The sequence below is a fragment of the Plectropomus leopardus genome, chromosome 13, assembly GCF_026936395.1.
Source record: "Plectropomus leopardus strain MGB_pleo_1.0 chromosome 13, ASM2693639v1, whole genome shotgun sequence".
Classification (NCBI taxonomy): Eukaryota; Metazoa; Chordata; class Actinopteri; order Perciformes; family Serranidae; genus Plectropomus; species Plectropomus leopardus.
This window is the reverse complement of record NC_142188.1, coordinates 7,660,075-7,684,276: the sequence shown is the minus strand read 5'-3', so window position 1 is coordinate 7,684,276 and position 24,202 is coordinate 7,660,075. Positions and strand designations below refer to the sequence as shown.

Sequence of the window (24,202 nt, the reverse complement as noted above, 5' to 3'; positions counted from 1 at the left end):
TCTCTGCGGCTTTCTGTGAGCCCCTCAAACCTCGTCTGCTCCGTGGAAGCAGTGCACGCTTTCCTGCAGAAGTATAAAGTAGGCATTAAAAAAAAATGACATATTTAAACTACATAATCTACATACCAGTCAATAACAGCTGAACTCCAAGACTAATTATAATTATTGTTAAGCTAAGATGAAAACACATGCTCTCTCTCTCTGTGACTTTAAGTCAGTCTATTTCCCCATGAAAAAAGAGAAATGTCCATCGTCCAGCACTCCCAGCACAGTTCACAGTTGAAACAACATCTCATAAAAAAGAAGAGGGGTGATATAAAGATAAGGCCTCATGAATATATACGGGCCAAGGGGCTGATAAAGAGAGAGAAATAGGATGGAGGCAGAGTGTGAGAGGTGGACAGACTGACAAACATTAGTTAGACAGACAGCTGAACAGGCCTCCTTTTTAATGTAAATCAACATGAATCTTGTATCCAGACTGTGTCTGGATCCGATGTCCTGTGGGCGGATTATATTTACACCTGGCATTATAGCATATACACTGACACATGATTTTGTTTCCCTCACCAAAACACAGATACTGCAGTTATGCCATCACTTCCTCAAACAATATTCAACATGCATGCACCATGATCACATAATCAGGATGCACGGTACATAACCATGTAAACATGTGGACTTGTTGTTGAAGTGTGTTGATCCACCTGTTCCCACATTGTATTAATTTGGACAAACGTGTCTTGGACGAACTTCTGAGATAGTTTGGACAATTGCACATTTGGCTCGCAGTGATATAAAGGCCTCTGCTCAGTGACATCATGCTCACATTAATTGAGTCCTATGATAACAATACTCTCAGGATAGTGTGTCCAAATTACTACATCTCTCATGATATAAAAATTGCTACTATTGCTGGACAAATTGATAGAGTTGAGGTTAAAGAACACGCTCGGAAAATACAGTTTTGATAGTTGTAGTAATCTCAAATATATGTATATAGGTATATATGAGAATTGTTTTTGCCTGAAGTAGTTAAGTACTGGTGTGTTCCCATGGTCATATCCACACAAGCTTAGTTCAGCTCAGGTTAGTGAGTAGGTCAAACAAAAGCAGGACTTTCACCCAAGAGACTGCTGTTTGTGTCCTTTGTTTGAGTTGCCTGACCTTAAACTAGTCGCGGTCCTGAAACCTACGTTTCCTATGAAGTTTTTTTTTTTGAAAAGACACTGTATGCCTGTAACAATTAGAAACTTTAGGCTTCCTGTTCACACAGAAGTTTATTTTGAAAATAGCCATGCATGTTACTGGCATAAACTGACACCAAAAACGGAAAGTCCAAGATTGGCACTAGAGGGGTACCTAAACTAGTTTTTAGTTTTATTTGCTAGAATTCCCTGTATATCTGACACCCTGACTTCAGAATATATGTCTCATCCTACAGCAAGCATGCTGACTTTTGTTTTAACCTGCTCTGTCGACCAGAAACTGCTTCATGTGAAGCATCAAATATGTTTTTCTGATGTCAAACACTTTTTTTATTGTCTTATGTGGTAAATCCCACCATCTGGCACTCAAAGTGAGTTAAAGAAAACCATCAATAGTGTTTGCAAATATTTTTTGAACCAGGCCTGGCTCTCATTTACAAATTCCCATGTCTGGATCTCTCAGATGTTGGGAAACGTCATTTTCTCTCCGTCAATAAAGCAGGAAACAGATTATTATTATAGCAACAGTTTTCCAAGAGCGTTTGAACCCTTCTCTGCTTCCCTCCTTTCTCATCTCTCTCTGTCTTTTCAAATGACTCTCTGTGTTTCCACAGGTTTCCTGTTTATATTTACCTCACTATTTCTTTAACCCCCCCCCCCCTTCTCCTTTTGCACTGACATTATATCTTTTCATTAAAAAAAACAGTGATTCATTTTATGGCTACATGTTTCAATGAAACTATCCTGTCAAACTGTCAAAAACAAGCTGGTTAGCCATTGTTTTCCGGCACAACATTAGAGCATGTTTTCTCTCTCTCACGAATATTGTGTTTTATCTTTAGTGCCAACTTTGAGGATTGACTTGTTGACTTGGTCTGGACTTCTTTACATAAAATTCTCTAATGCTGTGTCTTTTTACAGCAGTTATAGTTTTTTTTTTCCATCAAGATTAAAAATTAAACAGTGTCTTTTTCAAAAACAATCCAGTATTTTTCCATTTTCAGTAAATTCTAGCATATATTAATATTTGTTATTTAGGGATAATAACTGCCAGAAACATTAATAATGCAAAAGTTCTACATGGAAACACAGCGAGCCAGCGTGTACGCTACATGGCCAAAACTAAGACCGAGTTTTGATGAGAACGGCCCTACAAAAAACCCAAAAAGTCTCTGCTTTGCGGCTTCAAAAAAATCTGCGTTCATATTATAAGAGAATAATCCTTGTGTGCAAAATAACCGAAAATAGTGTAGTATACATGCCAGGCCTGTAGTTGGCGGTGTGAATTTGTAATAACACCATGAAAGAACACCAAGCGTATGCACAAAGTGCGGCTTTGACGTCACTATGTTCACAGGATTCGCGTATTGCCAGTTTACACAGCGACAGAAGGGGTTGGGGTTTCAAAAGATTACACTCTGGAACTGGGTTTCAAAAGCTTGCATTCTCAGGCCCTCAAAACACCATTGTCATGTGAACTAAAGACCAAACCACATCAACAAGAGTTTAACATTTCATGCAAGAACCGTTGCCATGTAAACAGCCCCTCAGCGTGGACACCAAAGTCATTCTTGATTGTTGAATGTCATGTTCCAAAACCATGGGTATTGAAAGGTTACTATAAAAGCCTCCACTCTTCTGTGAATGCTGTGATTTTGGATCCTTGCTGCTTATCAGTGAGGTCGACCACTGATGCAGGGCGATGAGGCTCTCAGTCGGCGTTCCAGTCGACCCCAGAGGTGTTGGATGGTGTTTAACAAATTAAGACAAACAATTTCTCTATGGAGCTGGCTTTTATGTGTTGTCGTATTTAAGCCAAGCCCTAACCTTCAGGACGGAAAAACGAAGCCAATAAGGAAGTGCCAAAAACTGCAATTTCTCGAATAACCACTTGAAGCAAATGTTAACCCTTTGAAATCAAAAACGAATCGGCCTCAAAAACATGAGAAGAAAGCAATAATCAACCAAAGAAGTTACCCAAAAATTTGCAAGAAATTACCGAAAGCACAAGAAAATTACCATAAAATAAGTTTACTAAACAAAGTAAAAAGAGAATTCCATGAAAATTAGTTTAAAAAAAGACCAATGACCAAGAAAAAGTGCTGTGTTTTGTGTATTGCATCGACTGAGCATTTGCATCTCATGGATTTATAAGCAAAAGCAATTATTCATAGACAGAGGAGGTCTTGTTTCAGTTATCCTCTCTCTGAATGAGTAATGTCTGTCTGTATGTACTTATGTCTGTGCATACTGTCATCCCCTCTGTTATCCTTCTATCCCTCCTTTCTTCTCTAACTCCTTTTTTCTTCCATCAGCCCATCCCACCCTTGTTCCTTCCTGTCCTCCACACTCCCACGATCTTGCCTCCCTCCCCCTTCCCTTCATCTCTCCTTTACCCCTTCCTCCCTCCCTTCCTTCCTCATTTTCTTCCCTTCTCTGCCTTTCTTTACCCTCCCTCTCTCCATCTGTAACCAGGCTTTATCAGTCACAGTAGGGTTATTTGTCTATCAGTTACAAGGGCATGTCTCTGCCAAGAGTGAGATAACAGAGGATGAAACCATGTGGTGGTCCTCTTTCTCTCGTACTCTGTCGGTCCGTCTTCCACTCTCCTTTGTCTGTTCTCCCTCCTTATCTGCCCCCATTTCCTCTGTCTTCATTTTCCCCTCCATTCTCCCTGTTTGCAAGGGCATGCACACACACACATACACACACATTCATATTCTCCCCTCTTTTTTCCTCTCTGTCTTCTGTTTGTGTTCATTAGCCCAGTGCAGCAGGCGTGGGTCTGGTTGGGGCCTGAATAGAAGAACACTGGTCTGGCATAGAGCCTGTCATTGGCCCTGGTCCTCTGTAACACACGCACACACACACATATGCACATACAGTCATGCACACACATGCACAAAAAGCTGCAGACACACCAGCACATACATATGGAAGAAACACAAGCGTTCAGAAACATAAACATGCATGTAAGTACAGACTCACGCAAATGTGCACACATCAAACCCCTCTGCACACACTCTCATGCACACACACACACACACACACACACACACACACACACGCTCACACACACACACTGGTCTCCCATCCATCCATCTTAGCTCCTTGATTAGATTAGGCATTATTAATGGAGGGCCTGTGAGCCGAGCAGACAGCAGGGTCACACCGAGTTTAATTCCATTCTCAGATAACTTCATTTGGCCTGATGCGATTGTTATTGCCCCGGTGCTAGATGTTTATAGGAAACAATAGCCCCCATAACACATCCAGACATCCTATTTAAAGAGGGTCAGCCAGGGGCATTAGATACAGCAGCTCCTCTTCCTGCCGTACTGAGTCCGGTGTTGTGGCTGATTTAAGGGGTTGGCCATTTCCCATGCCGAGGAAAAGAGGATTAACTGGCGCATTGAAATGTATTACCTTAGCCCGGCGAGCGGCGTGCACCATCATCGTGTGCTTCCATTGCATATGGATAGGCAAGCGAAAGCAAAGGGGAGCGGTGCTGGAATTTCGTGATAACCCCCCGCTTGGCTCTCAGCGAGCAGTAAATCTCGTTTTTTATTGGTTCGTCACAGGGAGCTCTCTTACAAAGAATAAACATTAAACGTAGATGGCACAAATTTATTATGTGTGGTTGTCGACAAGGGGAATAAAGCTGTCGGAGGGAGAGTGACAGAGGGGTAAAGAGGAGATTGATATGCGCACGGCATCAGAGAAGAGAATGTAATTAAACTGGAAGAGTATAGGATTTTGCTTCATAGATAGATAGATGGATAGATAGATAGGACAAGGTCTTTTATTTGCATTGAAATTATCATTTCAAATATAGTTTTAGTCATAAGATGTAAACATTTATTATGTATAATTCAAATGGCCGCGCTCATTACATGTAGGAAAAGATGACAAACCACAATCACGTTTTTAGAAATCCATCATCAGCAACCGCACTATTTGCTTTGACTTTGACCACATAGAAATTCACCGAAACGGCGCCCTTAAAAACATCCAAGGACCAAACCAACTTGTCTACGTTACTGCTCGAAAATTGATTTCCATTCATTTCAAGTGAACGAGTGAGAGAGCCGGACATCAAACGAGCCGCCTGCTTCGTTTCAAAACACAGACCACATTAATGGGAGCCGGATTTCATGTTGAAACGTTACAGCCCGCCGAGTGCCATTCCTCAGTTTTCATTTAGAAATTTTTACGCCATGTCACGTTAATGTTACAGCCACTGACATTTCAGTCATCACCTCATCGGAGCTGAGGTAATGCCTCTTGGTTTGGAAACCACGGGGTTTCAGGAAAAAGAGCGAAAACAATGAAAAAGTATTGGAACCAGTCCAAGAGCTGTTAGGAGAGAGCTTATCATGTATCGTATTGCTGCTCTGTAGTCCTGTTAGTGTTAGCGTGCTGCTGATGGACCGTTCTGTGCGGGTGGGTTGGTCAGTGCAGAGCCAGAATGGAGGCCCCTGCAGATCCAGTTTCCCCAGTGATGGATGAGTTTGGCTGGAAACTGTCGGTGGAGCTATGACCTTGTTGATTGCATGCATGTTTCATGGGGTGATGCTGTGGATTGAGGCTACGGCTCCCCTCTCACCCGAAGCTTACAGTGTCCTCTCCAGGCGTCCTCTCCTTCCCTGATACAATCAGAACTGTGTTAATTGCCAAGTATAATAAATGTGCAGGAATATTCCCTGGCGCTTGCAGGTTTTGTACTACACACAACTACACATAATACATGGTCAACAGGGGAATTGTGTAAATTCAGTGTAGGTAATATTTGTAGATTAACCCATAAATTCAAGACTTTTTTTTTTATTACGTTTAAGTTATGCCAACTTCTTCCTCTACCAATTCTGTCTTCTATTGTATTTGTGAGTTTTCCAATGTATCATCAAACAGTCCGCATATATCCTATAAAAATGCACAATTAGGGTTGTATATCTATCAGATTAGCGCTGGTGTCGTCATCATACATACTTATTTAACATAAAGTTACAAAGGTTAGGTTCACAAAAGAAAAGTTATGTACGTCAGATTTTGGAAAATAACCAGTAAAGTAAGGTTAAGGTCCAGTGTGTGTATCATCTGTTTATTCAGTTATTCAATCCCATCTGGCAAACTAAAAAAGAAAAGAACGAGTGAGAATGTAATTTATTTGTTTTTCGGTATAATCCAAATTGAAAAAAAAAAATGTTCGTTTTCTCATTACCTTGTTAGGGGGAAATATCTAATAAATCAGGAAGCAAAACCAAAAGAAAAAGTCAAATTTACATTGTTCTTTATTTGTAATTCTGTATTTTCTTATATCCCATGGTGCCTTTGTTCTGTGGCTCCACGGTTCGCTCATGCACCGCCAGATTGACGCTCAGAGTTTATGACATGACGTTGGAGAAGATGTAAAAAATGTTTCAGGTAGTATGGTCATCCGAGCCGAGTGCACCAACTGGACGTATGCCTGTGTGTAAAGTCCGACTCAGAGTTACAACCAACTTAAAGTTATGACTGCTGCACCAGTTAGACTTTTACACCGAGTGTGGAGCAGGCGTGAGTTGGAAAGTGAAACAAGTATCCATAGTAAAGAAAGCAGCACACAACCAAAAAAGTGAAAAGCGGATTGTAGCCCATCTTGTGTATCACATAAAAATAATAGTTGTGGATTTTTGAAGTGGTTGACCCATCCAACACCCCAACCTGTGTCGTTATGTGGACTTATACTCTATTTCTTCTTTCTTATCTTCCGTCAGCTCATTAGTCACGTGATTACAGCCTTCAGAAATACGTCGGTTGTGTATGAATTCTGGTGCATTTCTTTTCTTTGGTATGTGTACAGCCTTGTGCGTTCACATCGAAAAATAAGATTTTATTTTAGACATTCATATTTCTATTTTGGCAACTTACTTTGTGCAAAATGAGCTATAATCGAAAAGAAAAATCAGTGTCACTTCCTCTATAATCAACACATGCATAACATGAGACCAAGGAATGCACTCATCAAACTCACAGCTCCCTCCGGAGGTCCTTTCTTTCTTTAATGACCACGTGTGACTGAATTTTTAACAGTAATAAGACACAGGGAGTGAGGCTACAAAAGTTTTTGTTCTCATAACCTACACAGGTGCAAGTAAATAAGCCCAATTTAGCTCCTCGCGCATTTGTACCTGATGAAAATAAAGCGATTCTGGCTCCGAGAGCCATGTGGTGGTACAGGAAGGGGGATAGGGAGCTCCAGTTTCTCCTCACACCTGGTGCTAGCTAGCAGCAGTGCCCAACCCTCCGAGCGCTACGGGAGAGCAGACTCACCGCGGACCGTACAAGCTGTTGGAAAACCCTAGGTGGCCATAATGAGAACGTAGTGTAATGTATCACACTGCCGGCGCTATTGGAACTAGAGGCATGCTGGGCTTGCAGCAGACGGGAAGAAAGTTAATCACTGACTTAAGGGCTATTCTCAAGTTTTTGTCCTCTTTCAAAACAGGGAAACTTCGCCCTGGTTTATACAGATGGAATCATCAATTTAAGTCTTTGCATGGCTTTGTGAACGTGAAGTCCTAATAATTCAGCCTGTTCAGCCCCAAATCAATTCTGATATTGAGAGTGATCAATGAGTTACAGTCATAAACAGAAGCTGCACAACTATTTCCCATACCAGAGAGCAATTTCTTTTTACTACAGAAGTGAGTTTTTCAGTTTTAAAGAACACTGTTTCACCCATTACTGCCTGAGCAAATTGGCTTACAATAAGCAATAAAAAGGAAGAAATTAGTAAAAAAAAGTACAAGAATTGTCTTAAAATTAGGGAAAAAAGTAAAGAAAATACAGTTTTCCATAGCTTTTATTCTCTTTTTTTCCTTAGACATTTTAACTTAGCTTTTAACAAAAATATTTTTCAAAATCTACTTTTTTTCCCTTGCAATTCATGGAACTCACCAACTTGCTCACAGTTCAAAAGTTTTAACACTTGTGAAAGATGTCTAAAAGCAGGACAAGAAAGGTGAGGCCGCTTTAGTTTTCAAAGGGTTAAACACCACATGGTTCCCCTGTTAGTGTTTGTAAGAGTATTTTGTAAGTATTTTGTTGTTATATCAGAAAAATGTTCCACATAGTGCATAGTATCTTCAGGAAAAGTAAACTGAGTTTCCTTCGCTTACCGGCAATCATTACGTAAATTTTACATCCATGTTAAATTTCTCTCTTTATAAATGTAATGCTTCATTTGTCTCAAAAAGTCTTCATGTCTCAGCACCTAAAGGTTGCCGTTTATGTTAATATACTAATGATACTAAGCTTGTACCAGGCATGAAAACCATTCTAGTATAGACTCAGCTAATTGCATACTTTTCTGTATAAAAATACAACTCATGCAATATAAAGTCGCACCATAGATGAAAACAAAAAAATAAAAAATAAATACTCAAAAGCTGTTATGTTCAGCTGTCAGCCAGTGTGGCTGGTTGGCAGTTTGATGAGATGCCAAGCGAGTTTGATACTGTCTACTTTTACGTGCAGCGTGCTGTAATTGATGGTTGTATCCCAATCAGAGCCCGTAAAGCTGTCATCATCAGTCTGGGCTGCCAGAGGTCGCTTCCTCGCTTCTCCCTCTGTACTACCTGTGGTTTGTGTGCAAAACAAACAGCTGATAACAACTTACTCCAGATAAAGGAGTGGTGTTTTTAAACTGCAGAGGGAAGTCAATAATGACACTCTGGGTTTCTGGAATGATAGGTTACAGTGTGTACAGAAGAGATGATGGCTCGACATGGCACTGATTACAAGTCTGGAGATAAAGAGGACACTGTTTGGTTTCTCTCTGTGTGTGTGTGTGTGTGTGTGTCTGTGTGTGTCTGTGTGTAAGAGAGCGAGAGAGTAGAGATAGAGTAAAGTCTCCATACTCATGCCTGCATACATTTACTGTATTCATATGGCATATTTGTGTATATGTGCTGTATGAATAAAGTGTATAATGTACATGCAGATTCTTATGCATGTCTGTCTATGTGCACATGCACTGTGTGTTACTGTGCATGTTTGTGTGCATGTAAGAGAGAGCGGGCCCTAATGTCTCTCTATGCATGGGGCCGAGGAGGAGCTTCAGCCGAGGTGGCAGGCAGAGTACATAATGGAGCAGCCATGCTGAGGTGAATAATTCATGTCTGGATGGGAGCTCAGATGAGGATATCCAGCGTTTTCATATATTAATTTATTGCATGGCAGATGAAGGCTAAAATATGCTGAGTGCTTTATTAGCTGCAAATCTATGTCACTAAAAGGCCTTTGTTTCCGTGAGGTTACAGGGTGCTGGCATTTTTCTTCTTTGTCTTCTTGGATCAGAGCCAGAGTCACTTTATTTTGATCTAGTGTGAATGCCAAGGTTATTTCTTTTTTTATCATTATATTATCTCTTTTTCATCTTTCTCTGAAAAAGGAGGAAAATTACAAAAAAAGAAGACGACATTACATGATACATTGCATTAGCACGTTCCATACGTGTCATATCAAGGTTTTTAAAGTAACGTATATATGAGCTGGGAGGTGGAGGGGATGGTGGGCGGCTCATCGCCTTGGCGAGATGGTTGCCAGGCTCTACAGTTGGAGACGAACAAACAACAAAACTGATTGTGTTTAAGCGAGTCGTTGCTCTTTTTCTTTCTGCTTTTAAGCTCCAGTCGTGTGTTTTGTTGTGACTTGTCAGCGGGGATAGTGTCACAAAAAGGTGTTACCTTTTCTACCAACATATTGCTGCTTTTCTGTCAGGATTATGTCTCCCAAAGAGAGTATTTTAAGCCAAAACATGATTTTTCTTAACCATAACCAAGTGTTTTCTTTTGGCCTGAAACTGAAATGTAAAGTTTTCCACAGCACGATAACATACAAATGTAACATATCTGTGGTTTACAGAAACTTATAATGCCGACACTTGTTCTAATGTTTGGGTGGGATTTGTAAGCTGGCTAACTACAAGTTTGTGCCATCTCTCGAACTACAATCGATAGTACTTCTCAGCACAGCAACATTCCATGAATCAGTCAATCAATTTTTCTGGTGATTTAGTTGATTATTAACACGTTTTTTGAATCACAACTTTAACTTTTTGCTTATGTCCTTTCTTTTGTATAACTGTAATTACACTATAGACAATAGTTTAAAGAGCAATGGCTGAAATGTTGGATAACTCCTTATTATATTTAACACCTGTCAGAGGTTTGGAAGATATTGGAGCAATTTTGGAACTTTATGACGACATAAAGATGTATGACTATAGGCTGCAAAAAAAGTTTGACAGCGTATGATGGAGAAAGATTGGGTTTCTGGCTGCTGTCATGATTTGTTTGATCGTCTTCCAAAATGAAGCCTCAGGTTCAGCAAGCAATGACAATGAGTGTTTGCTCAAGTCTTTTCAAGTAAGATTGCATTGTAGTGCCAAATTGTGAATTTGTGCACCTTGTTTGAGGTTGTCTGAGCCAAGATTGCAGTTTTTGTCTTGTTTGCCAAGACGTTGGTGCAAAGTTGTCATCAGATGCTGCATTTTTTTTCCACCTTCAAATAAAATGTATTGGCATACTGACGAGACTGACACATAAACTGCATTTGGATGGAAGACACAAAATGGCCATTAGACCTGCTTGCTGTCCACAGTCCGTGAACTCCATGACTTTCTGATTTGGTCATTATAGTGATGTAATAGCTTTGACTGCTCAACATAAGTAAATCCATACCTACCATCAAGCACTAAAGATGAATTTTTAAGTCTAATTCCCTCTGTGTCCATCTCTGGCAAAATGCCCTTGGGAGACACAACCGAACCTTTAACTTGCTCTCTGCAGCTCTGACCTCTCCAGTTTAATGTGTTCATGTCGATCAGACGGATATGTGAACAAACAAATTCCTAATTACCCTCTGTGGAATAAGGTGATCGAGTGCTTGAAGAAAATCTCCTCCTTAAGACTCTTTATAGAGACATGTTATGTGCAAATCCATTGCTTTGGAATGGAGGAAAACAGCATTAGCCCAGAATGAGCAGGCATGAATATTGCATCAGAGCTTTGTTATGCTCAGGCTCACTTCTGTCTTAATGGTGCACTTTACCAACTAGCTATATCCATTAAATGAGTGTGTTTCATGTGAATGTATGTGCATGTGTGTGCATTAGAGATAGCGTGTGTGTATGTGCATGCATGGGAGGAAACACAGAGTCTTTATTTATGTGGATAAGTGATGTGTGCTTGGTTTTTTCTTTTGCATGAATCATTTGTGTACTTTGCTTGTGTAAAACTGATGCAAACTGTCCAAAAATGATCCAGTGGTAAATTGTTAAGCCTTAAGCAAAGATCTTAAAAAGCTTAATGGCCTCCATTGACTTAAGTGAAACTATAAACCAAAAAAGGTGGAAATGTTCCATTTCACGTCACCTGTGTGGAACGTCACACAGTGAGCTCAGCATCGACTGAACCTGTGAACAATCAACAAGATAATTCCCAGCGCTTATCTTCTAAGATAACAACTATGGCTGTTTGTTTAACTTCTACAGTGACCTCTCCGTTGTTGCTTCTCCTTTTTTTTCCCCTTTACCTCTTCCCCTGTGATCAAAGTTGGGAAACTCAATACCCTCAATGTGCTCTGTTTTCACCTGGTCGTCACGGTAACCCCAAAACACGGGGCGGTCGTGAATGAAATTCCTGTGTGTCATCAATCACTGGCCGACAAAGACGGGATTGTTGTGGTCTTTGAGTGACGCGGGGGGAATGTGCTGGCTGAGGCTGAGGCTGGGGGCCTTGTGCGGTCTGGACCGACAGGCCCTGAGCTGAGACCTGGATGTTTACACTCCTCTCCCGACACTGGCACTGACTCAGTGCAGAGAGAGAGAGACTTCACTGTTAGTGTTGGATTAAAGATAAAAAGACTTTGACAAGGAAGCGTTGGAATTAATAAATCTTGGCGTTGCTGAAGAAGCTATAAATTGTCTTACAAACAGTGTTTTACTGTTACATTAGAATATTGTTTGGCAGCAAACTTCAACTGTAGGACGACCATAAAAAAGCATTTGGATAGTTTTTTTTCTTTTTTTTTTTACCAGTTATTAGTAGTTAATGATTAGAATTTGGAATATAACAAACTCCAACACAAAACTTTGTTTACCTTTAGCAAATGTTTAATCAAAATGTTCAACGTCATTTACAGCAAGTTCCCAGTGACATTTTTTTTATGAGGTCAATTGAAAATTTAAATTAAAAATGAATAAATAAAAATGTCTCCCTTGACTTTACAAAGTAAAAGTTCCTCCCTCTATGCACTTTTTAATTGATTTATTGTATTGGCAATCACTTAAATAAAATGCTGACACAGATAATTGGCAAAATGCCAAATATCGGCCCCAATATTCGGGCAGGCCCATAATCTGTTTACCCGTCCTTATGTTTGTGTTCTCAGTAGTAACTGGTTTTGAATCTGGTTTTTGAGTTTCACTTTTTGCATATTTTTGCCTCCAATAATACAGCCCAGTCACTAGAAGACGTTTCTGCAAATGATGAATGAATTACATTTGAACATTTCATACGTATCGTATCAACTTTTCTAAAGTGATATAGTTCAGATTACATGTTATGAGCTGACTCTGTCATCGGGAGGTGGAGGATATGACGGATGGCAGGTCAGGCACCTCAGCAAGACAGCTGCCAAGCTTCAAATTACTGATTTTAGACCAACAAATAACTTAACAGATTGTAGGTATTATGTAGTTTTCCAGTGACTTTTTAGGTACCAAATATGGTTGTTTTGTAGTGAATTGTGATGTTTTTTCAACAGGGAAAGTTGTTGATATTTTACCCAAAAAATCGCTGCTTTTCCCGTGGGTTTGTGCCCCTAAATGTGGACATTATAAGCCAAAACATTATCTTTGCCTCACCATGTGATTTTTGTGCCTACCTAACCACACGTTAGTGACAGCATCCTTGAAAAGTTTTAACGAATCCACTATATAATATGGTGCAAACGAAACATACCCATAGTTTGCAGAAATATACAGCGCAATCGTTTTTCTTTTCAATTGGGTCATTTGGCTGTACATTTATTAATTAAATTTACCCGTGCAGAAGTAATGTACTGATCAGAATGTTTGTAACTGATGACCAGTCTTTCTTTTTTATTTTAAATACATTTATATTAAATTATTTTTTTAAGAAAATGTTAGCATTGAACATTTCTGCAAACCACGGATACATTGCATTTAAACATTTCATGAGGGATGTAGTAAAGAAAACCACTGTTTTAGACTAACAAGCATTTCCAGCTGTGACTGTGGCACCAAAACGAGGAAAACTAAAACATGATCTTTTACTAACCATAACCAAGTTGTTTTTGTGCCTAAACCTTGTTAGTTAGCTAGCTAACAAGTTCACCATCTCTTAAACTACAATTGATAGTGCTTTGAAATAAGACATTAATATATATTGACCAATAATTAATAATAGTAGCATTTAAAATACACTTAACATTCTTAAACCACTAGTGTGCACTGATGTTTAGATATTTTTGCCTTTTTTTTAGTAACATTGATGATTATTGTGATTGTTTGCTTTGTGATAAAACAGCTCAGCCTATAGGCTTCTTCTTTACTCCAAAAGAACTACCAACCTCTAAATCTCCTTCCTTCAGACCCCAGACCCATTACAGTATCAACTCTCAGCCTACTTGTCTTTGCCTAATCATCCATGCATCCTAAACCCAGTCATTAGCATGTTTGCATGCTAACAAGGCTATCAGGAAGGACGGCCATGTGCCATAATCCCCCTCAGCGTTCCCACTCCGCAACACTGGGAATCTGGTTCACATTTGTGCTGCTCGCTGATCCGTCTTGGAGCGTTTGGGTTCAAACACAGGGGGAAGGAGGGGAGTGAGATCATAGGAGCACTTTTCTTAAATCAAAGTTGATATTTTGTGGTATATTTTATTAATGAAAACAAAGTTTAAAGCATGACAAAGAGTTTGTTTCTCAAAGTTCTGTTCACTGTGACCTACAGTTGCAAGTTTAGAAAGAAATTATTATCTACTGTATCTATAAAATATAATATGCTGCGTAAGGGCGTCATTTTAACAACTGACCAAGGACCAACCTACCATGCAAAGCCAAAAAACTCAGCTATCATATTCCTCTCTTCTACTTCTAACATCTCCAGTGATTGTCTACCACTGTCTTTCTGCATGTCTTTTTTCAGTTTTAAAATGTAAATTATCCAAGAAATAGTTAGCTGTTTTGCACACATTCATTAGTGTCAGGGTTCCTGCAGATCCTTAAAAAGTTTTAAAAGGCATTGAATTTATTTATCATTGAATCTAGCTGTTTTCCCCTGCTCCCAGTCTCTGTGCTAAACTAAGACAATCGCCTCCAGACTCTATTCCCAAATTAAAATACCCCTTTGTGTAAAACTTAAGAAACACTGAACAACAACATGTGTGTGTTGTCTTGTCTTTTGCTCAGTCCCCTAACCCTTTAATACCATTATTTAATTTAATATATTTTAGCACTGTATTCAGGTCTCTTTTTTTGTGTTTATTTTCAGGTTTTGTGTTTTTCTTAAGTTGCTCATTGCCTTCTTCACATATTTTTTGGAAAAAAATCAAGCAAATTTACTCAAGTTTCAAAGGGTTCATGCTAATTATTGTGACAACACAGAACCAGTTAAGCGTGCTTCACAAAATGTACAAAAATGCACAAAGACACAGGCACAGAGAAGGCATTGCATCACTGCAAACATGGTAGCAGTGATCATTCTTTGTCTTCCAATAACAGTGACCTTTCCCGTCACAGCGGGTTGTTTTTCTAAAGTTCATGGTCAATTTAAAGGCTCTGAGCTCCATTTCCTCTATTTCCTTCATAATACCGCCACAAAGAATAGGGGTCAACACTTGCACTGTTTTTGCTCCTGTACCTGCTTAGCTGAACTTTGACACAAATGCTGCACAAGTATACCGGTGTGAGAACAATCGCACGCACAACACAAACCTCCTTTTTCTGCTAAGACTTGTAGTGTCAACAGTAGCATTATTGAGATCCAAGAGGTAGCAGAATCCTCTCCTCTCCTCTCCTCTCCTCTCCTCTCCTCTCCTCCTCCTGATTTACAGAAGCCAATATGTTCAGGCTTCCTTGTTTTCTCCAGCGGGACGTGTAGCCCTGACAGTAAATCTCTATCACCAATACTCCTCCATATGGCTGCATGAAAATTTCATTGTGGAGAGCCTGAGGCTAAAGGGCCTAGCTGGTAGAGAACAAGTGTGTGTGTGCGTGTGTGTGTGTGTGTGTGAGAGAGAGAGAGAGAGAGAGAGAGAGCGAGAGGAGTTTCTGAGATGCAGTGATTTGGGGTTGGTTGACATTTGTAGTGGTGGGGAGTTTGTTGTCACAGGGGTGTTGTTGGTGTGTCTGCATACTGTATTATGCGTGTGCAGGTATGTGTGTGTATGCATGTGCATGTGTGTATAAAACCCAGCCATGAAATTTATGATTTAGTTTGGTGCCATTTATTGCCTTGCAGGAAATTTCAGTTTCAAGATTAGCTCTGAATAATGCCCATTATACACAAAGTACTTTGTCGAAGATGCTTTTTATATTAAAGACTGCAGGGTTAGACAGCATGTGTGTGTGTTTGTAAGTTTTTAGCTATGCCAAATGACATTTTTTAAAAATAAACTTTCATCCAGTTTTTAAATTGTTTGGGGGGGACCTCACAGATGCAAACTTCCACCTCATCTTTTTCAAGTCGCTAGATTTTATGCAGTATTCACTCTCTAATTATTTTATTATACAATTGCTGTGTGCAAATAATTAGCATTCCAGATGACATTAACTGCACAAAGACAGCTCACATGATGCCTGTGAAGTTTTCAGGCACCAAATAGTTAGCTGTATTGTTTTGAAATACCTTCCAAAGATTGCCTAAACTTTGTGGTATTCACTGCCCGTGTTGAACTCCACCCATCTGGTTTTGCAAGCTGAGTAAAACAAACATGAGCAATTATTTGGAAATGCTATTGTGCCTCATGTGGGTCTGCAACAGAGTCACCTGCAGCTTCTGTAGAAGGCAGCAGGTCTAAACGTGTTGGCCAGCCATCACTCAAACGATGCAATGTGGTGATTTAACGAAGCAGAACATAATAATAAGTCGAGAGTGATTTTTTTCTCTGTCATTGAGGATACACATGGCTCAGTTAGCTGTAATCTTCACTGTACTGTGGGCTTGTGTTGCTGCAGAGTGAGCGTTTCAGGTCTTCAGGGAAGCAGCCTCACTAGAGGTCACTGTTGTAGTTCTAGAGAAGAAGCAGGGAGCGTTAACTGGAGGATGTGAACCATAAATTAACTTTTACTAGTAAATGGTTTCATTTTAGGAATTGTTGATGTTATGTAATATTTGTCTGCATGTCGTATTATCAAAAACTCTGTATGCATGTGATGTGACTGCCCTCTGTGATTTTAGTTTAACACCTACAGGCATACTGCTGAGTAAACCCGTCCATAGGCTTTATTTTCCAACATCTTAATTCTTTGTCTTAGAAATTCTAACGCACACTTTTCTACAACAACCATTACATTCTTAGTTTTTCCATTTTCACTTCCAAAAACTCTTGCATTGTGACATTTCTTGCCAGAGAGGGGAGAGGGAAGGTCTTTAATATTTTAAATGAATATGGAGTAAATGTGATGCATTACGTGACCTCATAAATATACAATACGCTGCTCTAATATGTCCTTTCTCTATCACAGTGTGCGTTTATGGGAGTGTGTGCACTTGTGTTTGTGTCTGTTTTGTTTTAAAACTTAGTCATAAATGTGTTTGTTGCATTTAATCATTCTCAGGTAATTCTCATTAAACAGGAATTCTTTCAAGATGACATGCAAAGTTCATAAAAAAAACCATAGACATAAAGATACTTCATTATTCACATATTATACACTTTGCAGTTGTGACTGGTTGGCTGAGAACTACATCACCTGTGATTAATCATTCATAGGCTCCATCTGTGTCCTGGACATTTCAGTCAACAGCAGGCTCCAGGGCTCTATAACACAGCAGGAAACAGGGACTGTGGGACACACTTTTCATGTCCGTGAATAAGGGACATATAGGATGGACATAAGAAAATATGCCTTGCATGTTGTGTATAAAAACCTTGTGAGACTCACATTGTTTACTTTACTGCCTTCACTAAAGTCACTGTGGATACACACAACGAGATTTTCACAAGGGATCATGTATACTGCTTTAACGTATGAAAATAGAGCAGTTTATTTCAAATGTGCAATACATCCACTAGATGGCACTAGAGGGCACATGGCAGTGGAGGAAGTTGAAATAATATACCTTTAAACGAAGCCAGTGTTGTAGACGGTGGTGGTTGGTGAGGTCATTAAATACATTGTGACATTTGGACGAAGAAGTCTTTTCACTGATTGATTCAGTTACATCATTTTAAGAACGTTTTTGTTGTGTCCAACGGCGGTATCATGCTTGAAATATGCTACAATGCCTCCACAACTGCCGCTTGTTCTGCTCCGTTTCTTCCATGTTTGTAAGCTTTCAGAAAACTTGGACAAAATGAACACAGAGTGCAGATCGTGTCTGTATTAGTATCAAATGTTGAGCATAAATAAGCCTCACGAATTCTCACACTTTTAGGATGTTTTACTTTGAAAGTAATGAACTAAAATTTGTGCATGTTCAGTGTGATCATGAAGCAGTAATTTGTGGATCGCCTGTGCTTTTGGAAAGGCTGCAGTTGTGTGACCAATGCGCTGAGTTAAAAAAGAAAGGGTAAGGACGGTGGGTTGGGGGCTGTGGATGGGGTCACAAAACACAGGACTTACCCCTAAAACTTTCTCCAGGAAACTGCTGTTCAGAACTGTGTGAACTCTGAATAATTTTAAGGTTCATCGTGACCATATTTCTTGTCCTAAATGTAACCACAATAACTTTACTTGCTAAACGTAACTTGCATTGAGTATGTATGCAACCCTCCATTTTGGCTGAGATCGCCCTTGTTTCCATCCTCTAATCCAATAAACAAGAACTGTTACACGGATTTAACGTGTTGTATGTTATTTGTGAGATATCATACAAACCGTTGTATGAGGATACATTGCTGGATGTAATGGCTGAGCCAGGAAATGCATCACAAATGTTGTTTTATACTTTTCGGTTCAAGTGAGATCAATGCAGACTGTAGAATCATGTTCAGATTTTGTGTGGCAAATCCTTCAGTATTACCAGTGCTGCCCTGTAATTTTTCATTTCAGTGGATTTGTTTGGGTCTCGGCTCAATATCCTTTGTTGGGTTTTGGTCTAATTTGGGTTTTAGAGGAGATTTAGGCACCAAAGACAAGAACTAATGATTTAGGGAAATCCCAAAGGATCCTTTGGGAATTTAATAGATAAAAGTGATAATTCTAAGCATCGTTTATTTCATCTTGCTTTGTGTTTTGGCTGCAGGAATCCCTAAATTTGGATGTTATAATGCTGAATGAAAGAGCAAAGGGAAAAATCAGAGCACATAAAAACACAGATGCAGGCATGCACACACAAACATGCATGGAGCAGTCTGCACATGCAAGCTGACACACATACAAACATGGTCACACATGGATGGACACACGCACACACACACACACACACACACACACACACACACACACACACACACACACACACACACACGCAAACACACACACTGAGCTGCAGTTCTGTGCTTGATTGTCTTACCATCAGTCATTCTACCAAGTGGTAATTGAAAACACATCTCCCCCAGCCCCTGGCACCCATTACAAATAAGACACACTGGGGCTTTCTCTGCACAAAACAAAGCATAATAACAAATAGAGTCAGAACGACCAACAGAGAAAAAGAAGCATGCTGTAGTTTTTGGCACAACATGAAGAGAACACGCTCCCAGTGATTGGTGGCAGGCCAAATCCATTTTTCCAAAAAGGGAAAAGAAGAAATATATGTTTCCCTGACAAACAGACGCAGCACTTGTCCCGGCCCGATTCATAAATCGTCGTACTCTGAGCTCAAGTTTTTGGAAAGTCTATTAGTTCCGGATGTCGTCTTATCCTCCGGTTTCTCTGAAATTTTAGGCATGAAGCACACAGAAAGTCAGATGGACGCAGAGACAGGGAAATGGAAAGAAACAACCATAGCTGCACATACAGTATTGGACATCTCACCATTAATTTCTTTTACTGAGCTCTAAATGAATCTGGAACCCGCTAATGCATCAGCATTACTGTATTCCAACCTGCTTTCAATCAAGATCTTTTTCAGGACTTTTTAATATATATTGTGAAAGGACAGAATAACAAATTGCTACACTGCTTGAATCAAGACATTATCTCCCTATGCTGACAGATGTTCCTTTTTTTTAATAAATAAAAAAAAAAAAACATATTTTAAGGGGAAAAAATAGTACTCAATAGGAAAATTTACAAGAGAATTCCCCCTAGTATTGCACCTGTATAGCACTGATGGACACTTTTTAAACTTGGAGCCTGCATTACCTGTAAGGGCCTGTAAGTCTCTAATGTGCTTGTTCTTTGGGCTCTATGGATGATTTCATACTGCATAATTCAAGCTTTTTTTCTTTTGCTTCATGTGCCACTGAGCAACTTTCATAGGAATGAATGGGGGCTTGCCTCCGACACTGTATCCAGTTGTTTTTACACATCCATTGGTGTAGCCGGTGGATATCCGAGCCAAGACTTCTCATTCACAGGTCATTTTGACTACTGCATGAAGGGATAGGTCTATATGAATGCAGATCATTTTTCTAAAAAGCTAACATGAAGCTTACTGGTCATTAGACAATGGGTTACATGATTACATTTTGGCAAATGCGTTACACCTCTCCACACAGATTGTTCAGCTGCTGTGTAAGTGTGATTGGCCAATACTACTTGAGCTTCAGATGGAAGCCCGAACACTTACGATACCAAAATCTTGTCCTGTCATCTACCTTCATATGCTGGATCTGTTTGTTGAAATTAACAGTCAATCAAGAGCCTCTGGAGCCACAACAAGCTTAATACAGTGTCTTTCACACATGCCCCAATACTTGTAAATATTGATATTTCTGCAGTGCACCTTTTCACCAAAGAAGGAGAAATAGCTTCTGAAGACCAAGCAGTGTTCATAAAACCTTTAATAACCTTTATTGTTGCCTGAAATACCTCCACTCACAGACATGCTGTAAATGATCTGAACACACAGAGGCAGAAATTCATTGATGCATCACTTTTAAACACACACACACACACACACACACACACATACACACACACACACAAACTTTAATGCACTCACTCATGCAGGTGCACATACAGAGGACAACAGGTCCCTAATTCCTATCACATGTAAAACTTATTAAAATGCATCGCGTTTGTCATGACCTGGAGGTACGAGAGTAAACGACACAAGACTTAATTGGCAGCTGAGAACGATAACACCTGCGAACAGCCTGCGTCTTGTCCATGTGGTCGGACCGCATTCTACACACACACACACACACACACACACACACACACACACACACACACACACACACACCACCACCACCACCACTACTCAAAACAAAGGCTGATCAGTGAGGCAGAGGGAAAGTGAGAGGAGGCGGAGGGGGGGTTGGGGTGGAGAAAAAAAGGCGAGGCTGACAAGCAATGATTGATGTTCGCCCATCACGCTAGGCCTGACACTCATCCCTCTCCCTCCCTCCATTTGCAACAAAGTCACCAGTGTGTGTGTATGTGGATGGATGTGTGTCTTCCAGTGTGTGTGTTCCAGACTAAAACCCATTCAATCAATAAAGTGAGGCTCTCTGAATCACAGGGCAATAGCCAGATTGCTGAGTAGACAGAAGAAGAAGCGTAGGAGAGCACATTTCACATGTAGATTAAAATCCCGGCATGGTAACCTTTAGTGTGGGTTGTGTGTGGGCGGTTGGGTGGCGGCGGCAGTGTGTGTGTAGTGGGGGGTTAGTAGCATGTAAACAGGTCTTATGTGTCAAGGTGGCATGTGTGACACGGGAGAAGCATGTTTCAACAGTATTGATAGACAAAACCAACGTTGGGGTGAGTTGGTCACGTTGTGGAGGCAATGTATTCAGACGAACAAGGACTTGGCCTCGGTGTGTGTAACATCAAAACAAAAATGTATAAAAAGTCTCTGACTTATTGAAATAAAGTCAGTTGCCGATATGAGAATCATACAACAGCATATAGTCATTTTCTCATATGAAAAAAATCAGGTCTTGCATTACACGAAGTGTCATTTTCACACATGTACCTCACAATAGAAGACTCTCTGTGTCAGAAGCATTTTCTCCCTCTAGAGGTACACATTTGGTTTAAGTGAGAGGTGATATTGATGCTTTTCAGTGGACTGCCATGTCTACATGTGCTCTCGGTATCCTTCTTTGTCTATTTACATTCTGCAAACTGCTATTAAAAAAAGCACATGGCAACCAACGCTGCGATGTCAACAAAGACACATGCTGGCGTAGATCGTTAGGATTAGGCAAAAAAGGCACATGGGAAGTTATAAAAAAAAGTACATTCAGACGGGAAGCAAACAACAGACTATTGCATGAAAGTCTGGAGTTTGTTCGACCCATCCACCACCCATAGGGACCTTTTAGCTCCTTATGTTATGTCATTACCATCAGTCTCTCAACCTGACTCCATCCAGCAGCATATCATGCAGACAGGACAGGGTCTGTCCAGCCGTGTTCTCAACTGATAGCGACTGTGTCCATATCATGCTGCCCTGACAGCTGCCGTCTGGCTGTCCTGCGGTGTATAATGCGACCGCCCAGTGCAAATGGTTCTGTTCAGCTGCATTTTCAGCTGACATTGTCCAGCGGCATATCATGTGGACACAAAAGGTGGCTTTTCGCATTGAGATCTGAAAGCACTGCAAAAACAACAGTATTTGATGACTTTGCTTGCTGTGAATCCTCCAGAAAATTACCTGCTTTAATCATACATGGGCTCAAACGGACATTACATAGACGTTTGTTTATTGTTTGATCCAATTGAGTTGCATAGTTCTCACATACAGATCCTCTGGATGCTGTCTAGATAATTTCAGGTTTGCAGTGCATGTGTGAAAGGGCCCAAATCTAAGTGTCCTTACTTTTATGTCTCTCCTTTTCTGCATAGAACTGGTGAAAATCTGATCCATGAAAGTAATGAAATATATTATTGGCTTTGCCTCACTCTATTTCTCATCAATATGTAACAGTGCAGCATGCAGAATATTAACATCATGAAAGCCTTTGCATGCAATGCACTAAACATTCAGTCTGGCAAAACTTCTCTGGTGCACACAAAATCCCCCCCAGCAACACCAGCAGTTTGTTTGGAGTAAACAAAAGATGCGGGAAGTTAGTATCCGAAATTGAACAGACAAAAAAAAAAACTACCCTCTCAACACTTCTTAAGCATCAAATCTAAGGACAAGATGTCCAGTGTAGAAACATCATAGCTGTGAGGATCAGCTGCAGAGATGTGGCCAAAATTAAAAAGTAAACACAGATCTTATGGATTATCCCTTTGAAACCGCTCTATAAATAATCTTCAGTTGTCATAAGGCTCTCCTCATGTGTCTGCGATGCTGTAGGGCCACAACTGATTCATGGCTGTGTTGGATTTGTTGCGCACATTTCTGTCTTCTCCATCAGGCCCCACACTGTGCAGTCTGTTAGAGAAGAAAAAATAACCCAGTGACACAAGTAGAAGCTCTCTCACATTGTCAGAACCTCCAGAATACGTCATGCAATCACATTTGAAATTTCGGGAAAAAAAGGGAAAAATTGGCAAAAAGTAGCACATTTTGAAGTCCTAAAGTAATAACCAACTACTACAGTCAACAGTATTGTACCATTTGTGAAAAAACCCAAAAAAACAGGGCCGACTCAGAATTACACCAGTGAAATTGTATTTGGCTGCTCAATGATTCTTTTTGTTTTCCGTATAAAGTTTCAAAGTCTGAACAGGCTCTCTGGGATGTTCAGTGTGACAGCGACATTTACGTCATATAGGAAACAAGCTTACGGCGCCAACCACAGACTGTAAATGTGCAACATTTTTTGCCAACACAAGGTATCAAACAAAAGTCAGAGACTGTATCATATTAACTTGCTGTGAACTGAAAATTCACGACTTATTCACCCTACAGTGGGGTTTCGCTCTCCCTCCTTGCTGCTGTCTGCATGTCTGCAGCTGCAAAGAGTATTGTGAAAGTCAAGAGCACTCACTTTGCTGTAAAATCTGAGGACCAAAATGGCTCCAGACATTCACTGCACAGAAGAAAAAAAGACTGCTGGACTTGAAGCAATTTCAGTTGACGGAGAGTCTCTGAGTGATGATTCGAGTCTCTGACTTTCGAGGAGCAGCCCTAGAAAAAGAAAACAAAAATCAAACATTGTGCTTTACACAATAAAGGAAACTGGTCACACATATAGAGGAAGAAAGTATGTTTCTAAGAGGAGAGTAAATTCCTTCAGCAGCTGCCAAATAAAAAGTCTGATGTTAACTCACTCTGGACAGAGTGCATAATAGCTGCAGGCCTTAACCCTCCATTTTGGCTCGGATCAGCCCTGTTTCCGCCCTCTCTTCTTCACACACTGCAAACTCAGTGACTAGCTAACAAACCAGAGCTGTTCCATGAACTAAGCATGTGGTGAATTCCCACGTTTCTCGGAGGGCCCCGCTTTCTTTGCAAAGACTTTCAAAACCAAATCAAACAAAAAACTTACAAATCTGTCTCGCTCTCAGCGGAGAAAATACGGGGCAAAGCCTTGATGGAAATGTTTCATTTCTTTTCCTCCCAACAGATGCTAAACGAGCAGCACGGATCTCTCGATTTGCATCTTTAGTTGCTTTGTTGATTTGATAACACATATTTGCATTTGGAAACAGCTCGAGTAATTTGACTGGGGACTCCCAATTT

The 24,202-nt window shown here is 40.2% G+C and overlaps 1 long non-coding RNA gene across 3 annotated transcripts in view; it reads left to right on the top strand.

Moving 5' to 3' along the window:
- LOC148187659 (uncharacterized) overlaps positions 1–18,054 on the top strand; it is a 65,981-nt gene extending 47,927 nt beyond the window's left edge. For all 3 annotated transcript variants that reach the window (XR_015778442.1, XR_015778441.1, XR_015778439.1), the window contains one exon: positions 17,217–18,054. This is a non-coding gene — a long non-coding RNA (uncharacterized LOC148187659). The remainder of the gene's footprint in view (positions 1–17,216) is intronic.
- Positions 18,055–24,202: the final 6,148 nt, after the last annotated feature.